This window comes from Gallus gallus, chromosome 2, assembly GCF_016699485.2.
Source record: "Gallus gallus isolate bGalGal1 chromosome 2, bGalGal1.mat.broiler.GRCg7b, whole genome shotgun sequence".
In the NCBI taxonomy this organism is placed as follows: Eukaryota; Metazoa; Chordata; class Aves; order Galliformes; family Phasianidae; genus Gallus; species Gallus gallus.
The window spans coordinates 105,920,865-105,930,510 of record NC_052533.1 but is presented as its reverse complement, the minus strand read 5'-3'; the positions used below and the strand labels follow the sequence as shown (position 1 = coordinate 105,930,510).

The window sequence follows — 9,646 nt, the reverse complement described above, 5'->3', positions numbered from 1 at the left end:
AGACACAGGGGAACTGACTCCTGCTGATTGGACTCACCTGTCATGGTTCTTGAAATACAGGTAGACCCAACCATTGACCACCACTGCAACTCCCAATGTGTGCACAAGGCAACTGCACTGACAGTGGCTTCTTTGGCCTCAAATTCTTCTGGGATGGAGAATGGGGAGAGGCTGCTCTCAGAAGCATTCATACTGATGAAAACATCCTTCCCCTGGTACATAGATACCTTTGGCTCCCTACCAGGACCAAGCAATTCACAGCAGTGCTGCTGGACGATGGGGCTGTCACTCTGGTAACTCATGTGGGTGCCTCTTGCCAACTTTCCCTGGAGGCCAAGATGTACCAAGTACATCTGATGCCAGTGGCTGCAATTCAAGGCATCCTATCTCTCCCACAGGCAGAGCCACAGCCCAGCCTCCACTGCCCACCAGGGCCAACATGCCATGTCCCTGGTAGCTGTAGGGCTGAGGGCTGCCACAAGTGACAGTGGTGACAGTTAGACCTGGCAGTTGGAGTGGGAATGGCTGGCTGGTTTTGGGTGAGGATGTGCTGAGGAAAGGAGCTCTTAAATGAAGAGGAGATGCTTTTAAAGAGGTTTTCTTCAGTAGCGTGGTTTCCTCCTTTACTTCTCTGTCATTGTCTGAGTACAGCTGCAATGTACAGCTTCGCTTCTGGGTGTTGATTTTCTTTATGTACAATTAAATTAGCATAAAGAAGGATGTGATTCAAGCTGAAGTTGGAGCGCAGCATTGCTGTCTTCTTGTAGGACAGCCTCCAACTGTAGTGCTGCGAGTCTGAGTCTCATGTCTCATGAGGTGACTAGGGGTGCATCCCTTGCATTTGCTGATGTTCAGAGGGCAGCAGCACGGCAGCTTTGAAGACCTTGCCTGCAGTCCAACTTAGCTGAAAGAAGATGCCTGGATAGATTTAGAAATGAATGTATAAATAGCATGATGAAAATGAAACAATACTGGGTTTGATTGGCTTTCGTTCTTTAAACCTAAGGTCATCATAACTCTGCGTTGTGAGGAAGCTGAGTAATAAGCCAAAGCTTTCTGTTGGTGAAAGCACAAAATCAAGATTTCCAATATTCTTCTCTTGGAAAATGCAAGTATGGCCCCCTGATGGAAAGCAGTTCTCCTGTCAGTGAAACTGCTTGGAGGAGATGGAATTCTATGTCACAAAACCATAGGCATGCTCAGATTAACTGGGACAGAATTTCTCTTCAAAATTGTTGCCAAATATACTTAGGAGATATATGAAACCAGGCTTCCAAGTCTACTCAAGAGGTTCAACGTGAAGATCTTACAATACAGTGTTTAATGTGATAGTCATTTTCTAAGCACTTTGGTTTTTCAAACCACAAGTGCTGATTAAACATATTCCAGGATGGAGTGATTTCCTGATCCCATTTAAATCAAGATTTATTTACTATGCGTTTCTATAACTTTACAAGAGTGAATCACTAATTTGTAAAATGTCACTTGGATAACGAGTTCTGCTAATTGCTTTATTAGTGGCTGAAAAAGTGAAAAATTAATGTTTTTAAAATGTTGCTTATAGACCACAGCAGTGTATAAATCAATTCAGCTGATGCTTTTGAATGTAAGACCCTTGGGTTGTCATCATTTTAAGTTACAATAGGTGGTGTGGTGCACCCCACATCTTTCTCCACTCAGTGTCCACCAGAACAATGACAATCCTGCTCAAAACAAACAAGCAAGCAAAAAGCCCCAAACCCACCATAACTTAAGATTTTTGCTTACAGGAGGAAGTAATGTAGTGATAGTCCTTAAACAAATGTCTCCCAAGAGCTAGGTATATTGAAGCCCTAGGATTCTGAACATACTTTGTGCGTTCTGGGGAGGTTGCATGGAAAGTTAAAGCCAATTATGACCAAGAAAATAAATACTTACACTTGAAAACACGATGTGAGTGTACCAAAAGTTCTGTGGCCACAAGACAAATTAAAAACAAACAAGCAAACAAACCCGCTGTGTCTCTCCCTGTTGCACTGCCGTGGGCAACCAAAGGGAGCTGCTGTAGAAGGCAAAGGGCAGTGGTGGCCCAAAGCACTTCTGGTTCTGCCTGGGAGAAAGAGTAGGAGGAAAGAGGACCCCGGAATGTTTTCCTGTTGTGACAGAACAGATTGAATGCATCAGTCGTGTTCAGGGGACGTGGCTCAGGAATCACAACTAATATAATTTTTCTTCTTTACATCTGTCCTTAAAGATCACAGTTTTGTTCTCCGGACCACAGGGGGAGATGCCTCAGAGGTTCATGTTCTGTTTCTAGCTGCTTTTCAAATCCACTCTGATTATCTATAGGTCAAGAGAGCCGTAAGCATTCAGAATGAACTCTGTTCTCAGCTACATTATATGTACCATTAAATTGCTTTATTTTTGTATGGATGCAAATTAAAGCAGATCTTAGTGAAGTGCCATTTAGTTAGACATATATTTTTTGAAAGTGTTTGTAAAATTTTTCAATAATGAGGCCTTTAAAGATTACAAGGAAACACGGAATATTTATTTAATTGTTTCTCACTGTGTTTTTTTTTTCTACCAGGTAAAGATTTTTTTTCTCTGCAAGCTAGAATTGAGAGAATCAGATGTTTAAACTCCTTCCATTGAAGGTCTTTGCAAGGTGATATGCCTCTGCTATACAAGTCGCTGTCTTTCTCCTCACTTGGACTGTTAGGTATTCATAGAAAAGAGGGGCATTTGAGAAAAAGAGGCCTTTTTTGCCTATTTTCTTTTGTCTTGAACATAATATATACAATGCAAATCTGTAAATTTAAGTGCATAGATTTAAAACTAACAGACTTTCTATGTGAGGTAATGCTGTGCCTGAGCTGTCAATGCTCTGAATCTCAGTGTGATTAAGAACACTGAGTGACAGGGAGGTGCCTGCCTTGCAGAAGCACTGCCTTGCCAAGCAGCATTTAAGAAGAGCATGAAAACAAGAGCTCAAGATCTTGCTCTTATATTCAGCATATATTGAAATGAGACAGCTGTATCCACCAACACACCATCTTTAGGATGCTTGGGAGCATATGGGACAGTAGTCCAGATACGTATGCTTGCTAGAAGAGCTTATAGAATCATTAAGGTTGGAAAAGATCATCTAGTTCACCCATCATGCAGTTATCACCATGCCCACCAATCTATGTCCCTCAGTTTCTACTCTGTCTGGTGGTAAATGAAGAGGGGAATGTACTCTCCATAATTTCAATTAGTTTGAGCAGCTTACTGAATAAAACTGTCTCCTGAAAATATATATGTCTCTGCTTGTTATGAATGTCCTACACCAACTATCTTAGCAAAAATTCTAGATGTTGCAGTAGACTGTTAAGTTAGTTAAATAGGTAATTATCCTTGTTAGGAGGATTTAGTCAGGTCTGGCTTCTTAGGAATGATGATGAAATTTCAGCACGCTGTTACTTACACAGCAGCTGCATGATAGATGCATCCATCAGTGTAGCATTTCCAAAGACACAGAAATGAGAAATAGATCCAACCCTGACAGCCCTGCAGTGGACACTGACTTCCAGCTGAGAAGAATAAATGTCAGTATCGTCATTTCAAGGTCCTGTTTTTATCTACAAATCGTGGAATCATAAGGGGTGGAAAAGACCTCTAAGATCATCTGATCCAACTGTCAAGGACGAACAGCTCTTTGACACACTACTGTGGTTTGACACGGAATGCCACTGACTATTAATAGAGTCCCTGTGTTTATAAAATGAATTTGAAATTTGTTGTATTTCTTCAAGCAACAAGGGGAAGAAATTCTAAGTCCTTTCTTTGGTTCAGTTTTTTTCAAAGGGGGATTTATCTCAATGAAAGATGATTAAAATATTTGGAGCAATGTGCAGCCGTGGTAATTCCCTCCCTACAGCAATTTCTTTCTATTTTCCTAACATCTTGATTTTTTTTCTGCACGTAATTCTTCATTTTTGATATAGTTTCTTTTTTTCTTTTGTGGATTCCAATCCATTCATTAAATGCTAAAGCGATGCTAACAACACTTGTTTTAGTCAAGGTGTAAGAAAGAGGCTGAGACTAAGAACACCTTAATGAACAAGCTATCTTAAACTTTTATTAGCTTATGCTGCTTTTCTTCGCACTGTGTGGAGATGCAACTTCGTAGACAGAAGAGGTTCTCCAAGAGATCAGCTACAGTACTCATAAGATTGTTGAGGAAATTGTTGCAGAGTGCAGACGGTAACAAGACACAAAACAGAACTTGTTCTGAGCATAAATTATAAAATAGATAAATACTTTGTTAGATTATATTATAATTTTACTCCCAGTTGCCTTTTTCCTTTTTTTAAGAGACATGACTTGCATTTTATTATGTTAAGAACACAGAGGTAAGAGCTAATGACATGCAATTTCTGAAACAGAACTATCTTTAATCAATGCTTGTTCCATATTTCATATTTGATTTTATTTGTTGATACTTGGTATTATTACTTGGGGAAGGAATAGTACTGTGAGTTGTTCTATACTGAGCTCAATATTTATTTGTATATATAGAGATGTTATTGTTAAGAGGGTATGATACAACATTGCTCAAAGTGAGATGAAAGGATCCATAGATCACTCTGAGCTTCACAGTAGAACAAAAGTAGTAACGCAATTTGAATGACTGCCTGTAACGATGATACTCATTTTGATTCTGGGTTCTTGTGAAGACCATGTGCACGTGGATGTATACAACCTTTGATATGCAAAGAATCAGTCGGGCCCATTTCACATTGTGCTTATATGTGCGATTCCAATCAAGTCTGTAGCCAAAGAATGAAATTAAGAGCCTAGTAACTTAAATATAAACCAATGAATATATAAATAATCCATATGTGCCCTTTCTTGTCACACCATATAATTGTAGTGACTTCTGTAACCCCAGAACTGTCTCATGAAAGGAGGTGGTAACTTAAATTGGATGACACAGGGCTTTCAAACCCAAGAAGGGTATGAGAGAAAACTGTCATTTTCAAGCCTGGGATCTGTATGTTCAGAGAGAGAATGAGAAAGCTATTAAACTTAAATTTACAGAACAAAAGAAATCTTTAATTTTCTCCACGCAATACAGCAAAAAAAATCCACAAAATTCCTTGTATTTACTAATGCAATTGTCCAGTGAATGTTGTTTTTAATTGCAGAACTTTACAGCCTCTGGCAGTTTGTCTAGAAAACTAGTTTTGCTATACCTATTCTTCACAAGGAGTGTATATTTCTCTATGATACTGTAGGTTCTGTTCGCTTGTATGTCATCTAGCATTAACTGGCCACCCAAATAAATCAAAATCTTTAACTTCAGCAATTGCAAAAAGGTTTAGCATTATATACAGCACATATTCCCCAGGGAAATCTTCCAATCCTTGCCTGATGATGCTCTCTTTCGTTTTGCCTGTGTGTTGTGGGCACAGAAGGAAAGTCTAGAAGTAATAGTTCAGATCTCTGACTTTAAGATCATTGAAATGCTTCCAAAGATAGAGTACGCAGTATTATTTTTGCTCTTTCTTGAGTAATGGGTTGTCGTTTGTTACAGTCTAGTTATTCAAATCTGAAAATCGCCACTTCAGATGCCAGATGTCTCATCATTTGCTGCATTTGGCAGGAGACGGATCCTCAGCTGGCGAAAACTATGGTAAAATCATTCAAGTAAATGAAAGACTGTTCCATTAATGTTTCTGTTGAACATCGATGCATCCAAGAGAGGTAGATGATGAGAATAAAATGGCAGCATCATCAGTGCATCTTAACAGCAGAAGCAACATGGATACCTCTTTGGTTTAAAACCTTTTAAACCTCTTTTTAGCATTTGAAAAACGTAAATGTACTAAATGAGAGAAATCACACCAGAGTCTAAAATACAAAACATTTTGTGATGTATGTCATCTTATTCTTGGAGGTCACAGAACACATGGATTGGGAGATTTTGATCCTATTAGCACTGCATGGATGAAGTGGAAGTCAGCAAGAAAATGGAGCCTCAAGTTATGACAATGGGAAAGTCAGTTATGTAAGTAATTATCTACAGACATAGGAAAAATACCATTTAATTTACAAGGAAGTAAGGTTATCCACAGCCAACTGGAAGACCAGCAACAAACACAATCTTGTTGTTCAGATAAACCCAGCTCCAATCCATCAGAATATGGAGTAGCTGTCCTGTGACACGAGACACTCTGAGGGATCTAATGTGTCTTCTGTTTTCTCCTGTGCAGAAAATAGCTCTCTATCTGTACACGTTTTCCGAGAATAAGGATACAGAACTTCCAGCTACTTATTTAAGATCCAGAGGAGATGTGAGGATCTGCGACAACAGCGAACACCACCTGAGGCTGGTTACTTTCCAGTGAAGATTAGATAGATTTAGAAGATAATAAAAAGACTGTAGGCAATTTGTTCAAGGTGCTACAGATACATGCTCCAAGTAGAAAACATAAAAAACCCACAATGTCTGAGTACAAGGATACACAGGCTACTGGCAAATCAGCTCTCTCACACTGGGTAATGGCGTGCATCCCTCTGAAATCTTTAACACATTGTGAGTGTTGGTGCTTCTGTGTCACAGAAGGAGGAAAGAAAGCAGCAGAATAAATAAATTGTTTACTATGATAGAAGGAAAGTACAGGAGAATTTAATCTCAGCTGGCTGAAGCTCACAGGAGTTTCTGGCCTTGGGACAGTTCTTGTTAGGTGCAGAGCAGATTTCCCCGCACTGCTTTAGTTGACCACCGCTGTTGGTGGCAGCAGCAGCCACCATCACCACCTTGAAGTTAGTGCTTGAGGCTATGGAACTTACACATTTTTCACCTCCCAGTTTTTATAATAGCGGAGTGCATCCCAATTGCATAACCACACTGACTGAAAATGAATGTAATTTGACTAAATTATCTTAAATAGTCTGCATCAGCTTACTTGACTGAGAATGGTGTCTACAACATGAGTGAATAAAAGGACCTTCACTCTTTGGGACTTATAAAGCCAAAAGTGAAGCATGCTTGAGAGACGAATGATAGGCTTGTGTGTGGATATCCTCCCACAAAAAAACAATGAATATATAACCTCCCATGAAAACGATCTTAATTAAAAAGAAGAACGAATTGATAAATATATCCGGATTGATAAGAGTGAGGCCAAAGTTAGGCTCAGTTTAACGAAACTACCAGATACACAGCTTCTGCATGTCTAACCGTGCTGCCTCTGTGATAATTTACGGTCTGAAAAGTAGAAATGCAATGACAGTTCAATTACGAAGTAGTATATCTGTCACCATGCTTCTCAAAGCAATGCACTGGTTTATATGTTATACGTTTCCATAGCAATGATTTGTTAACTGTTTAAAACCTACTAAATGATTGCAATTTCTTTTTCTCCCAAAAGACCTTAAAAAGCAGCATTTAACTTTTTTTCTCTTCAGATTTCCAACCCAGAAGTTCAGCAACATTACAGCAAAAAAGGACTTGTTCTCACTTTGGCTAATTTTAGGTATCTTACTTACAAGGAAATGACCTAAGACATAGATGGCCCTCCAAATTACATTTTAAGAGGTAAAACTGTGCAAAGCTGATTAAGAAATAGCAAATTGTGATTGAATGCTATGCACTTGAGTCTTACATCTGTTTTATTCACTTGGATTACTTCTGACTTTGATTCAATTGCTGCTGACACAAACAGCAGCCCCCTAATTCTGCACTTCACAAAGCCAATGGTAGATGTTATTTCAATGGGTGCAATCATCCTCTGTGAAGCACTGCGAAATCTGCGTGGTTGAAGGTGCAGAACTGAGCTGTGCAGGTCTGCCCACATAGCTGGATGTGCTGCTGAGGACTGATTTTAAGTGAACTCTGTGAAGTTCCTGAAGGAGTGTGAAGGGTGAAGGCAGCTGCTCCACGTCAGAGGCCCAACTGCCCTTCTGGCTGGTATCCCACAAACGCTGGCACAGATGACTTAAACCACCTACACGCTCATGCCTTTGGCCTGCCTCATTCATTTCACGATGGGATGAAGAACTGCTGTTCATATCCAGCCTGAGCATCCAAATGTTACCGTCTGCCTGCTAAAGTCTGATATGGAGAAGCAAGCACCAGCCACTGCAGTTGCAGAGATTGAGGAAGAAGCTCACTTTGGAAGGAGCAAGTGCTGCTAAGCTAAGGAGAACTGGTCTTAGAGACTGGGGAATCTGGAAAGGCTCCGGAAAAACCATGTGTGGAGGCACGTTGGTGTCCTGTGAGCAGCTGTAAGAGAGTGCTTGGGTTTCTGCAAGGTGAGGTTCAGAGGGTGGTGGTATTTTGGAGGCGGCTGATAGAGTTGGAAGAATCAGAGTGATTCCCAGGTGTGTACTTGGTTTGAAAAAAGACTGAAGTCTTCTAGGAGATGTGCTTGGATTTGGGAATTACATACCAACCCTTAGTTATTCTTGTAGCATCAACAGCCTACATGACCTCTTCCTTTGTAGGAATGAGAATTAATTAAGATAAATTCATATCCAAATGGAGAGAAAATAGAGAAGTGGGATAAGGCTTCAGCTAGCATCCTTGTCTGTTTCACCATCAGAGTTTTACAGGATTAAATGTATATTATACGCAATTTTTTTTTTCCTGCATGAAATCTGTGTGAGAGCAGTCACGGGTAGAGAGCGTTTTTATTAACTGGAGTTGTTTAAAATTTCTTGGGTCTATATGGCTAACAAGGATCAAATATTTAAGATTTATGTCTGTGGGTTGCTACTTGGAGGACACTCAGAAAGATTCTCCAAAGAAGGGCAATGAAGCTGGAGCAAGCTGAGATCTGGAGCAAAGTCTTATGAGTAGCAGTTGAGAGAACTGGGATTGTTCAGTCTAGAGAAGAAGAGTCTCAGGGGGGACCTTACTGCTCTCTCCAAATGCCTGAAAAGAGGTTTTGGTGAGGTGACGGTCTACCTCTTCTTTTTTCTATCGATTACAGTGATAGGTGAGAGGTGATGGCCTTAAGTTGCACCAGAGGAGGTTCAGGTTGGATATTAAGAATAATTTCTTCTCAGAAAGGGTAGTCATTCATTGGAACAGGCTGCCCAGGGAGGTGTTGCAGTCACCGTCCCTGGAGGTGTTCAAGAACTGTGTGGATGCGGCAACTGAGGAACATGGTTAGTGGGCATGGTGGGGGTTGGGCTGATGGTTGGAGTAGATAATAATAGCAGTCTTTTCTGACCTTTGTTATTCTATGATGCTGTGAAATGATTCTGTGGGGTTGATGAGGTAGACATGACCTCCTCCATTATCCCCTGCATGGCCACTTTTACTGCTGCTAGGTGTGTGTGTGTTACCACCATTGTTTTGCTGTATTTGACCTGTTGACCCGTTGTGGAACATGGGGAATCTTGAAGAGGTTGTCTCCAGCAAACCCCAGGGTACTGCTGCTTGGGTGCTTGGTGGAATAAGGCTCCCTGCAAAAGGCTGTGGTGCAGCCTGTTTCTTCACAGCCAAAATGGAGTGTTTGGGTCCTTGTTTAGCAACGAGTAGAGCCAAAGTCTGAACTGTGCACACTTTGGGTTTGCCCAGATTATGACAATCAGACAGGCTGCTTCTTCCCCTCTCCATATGCAGAAGATGAACTTGAGGGATGGCCTTTAAAGAAGCACTGAGAACATC

General features: G+C 40.6%; 1 long non-coding RNA gene across 1 annotated transcript; it reads right to left on the bottom strand.

The window, feature by feature from the left end:
• Window positions 1–596: 596 nt before the first annotated feature.
• On the bottom strand, window positions 597–2,726 carry LOC121109755. The gene is made up of 2 exons (XR_005857427.2): window positions 1,918–2,726; window positions 597–904 (listed from the first exon to the last, which is right to left on the bottom strand). It is a non-coding gene; the product is annotated as an uncharacterized LOC121109755 (long non-coding RNA).
• Window positions 2,727–9,646: the final 6,920 nt, after the last annotated feature.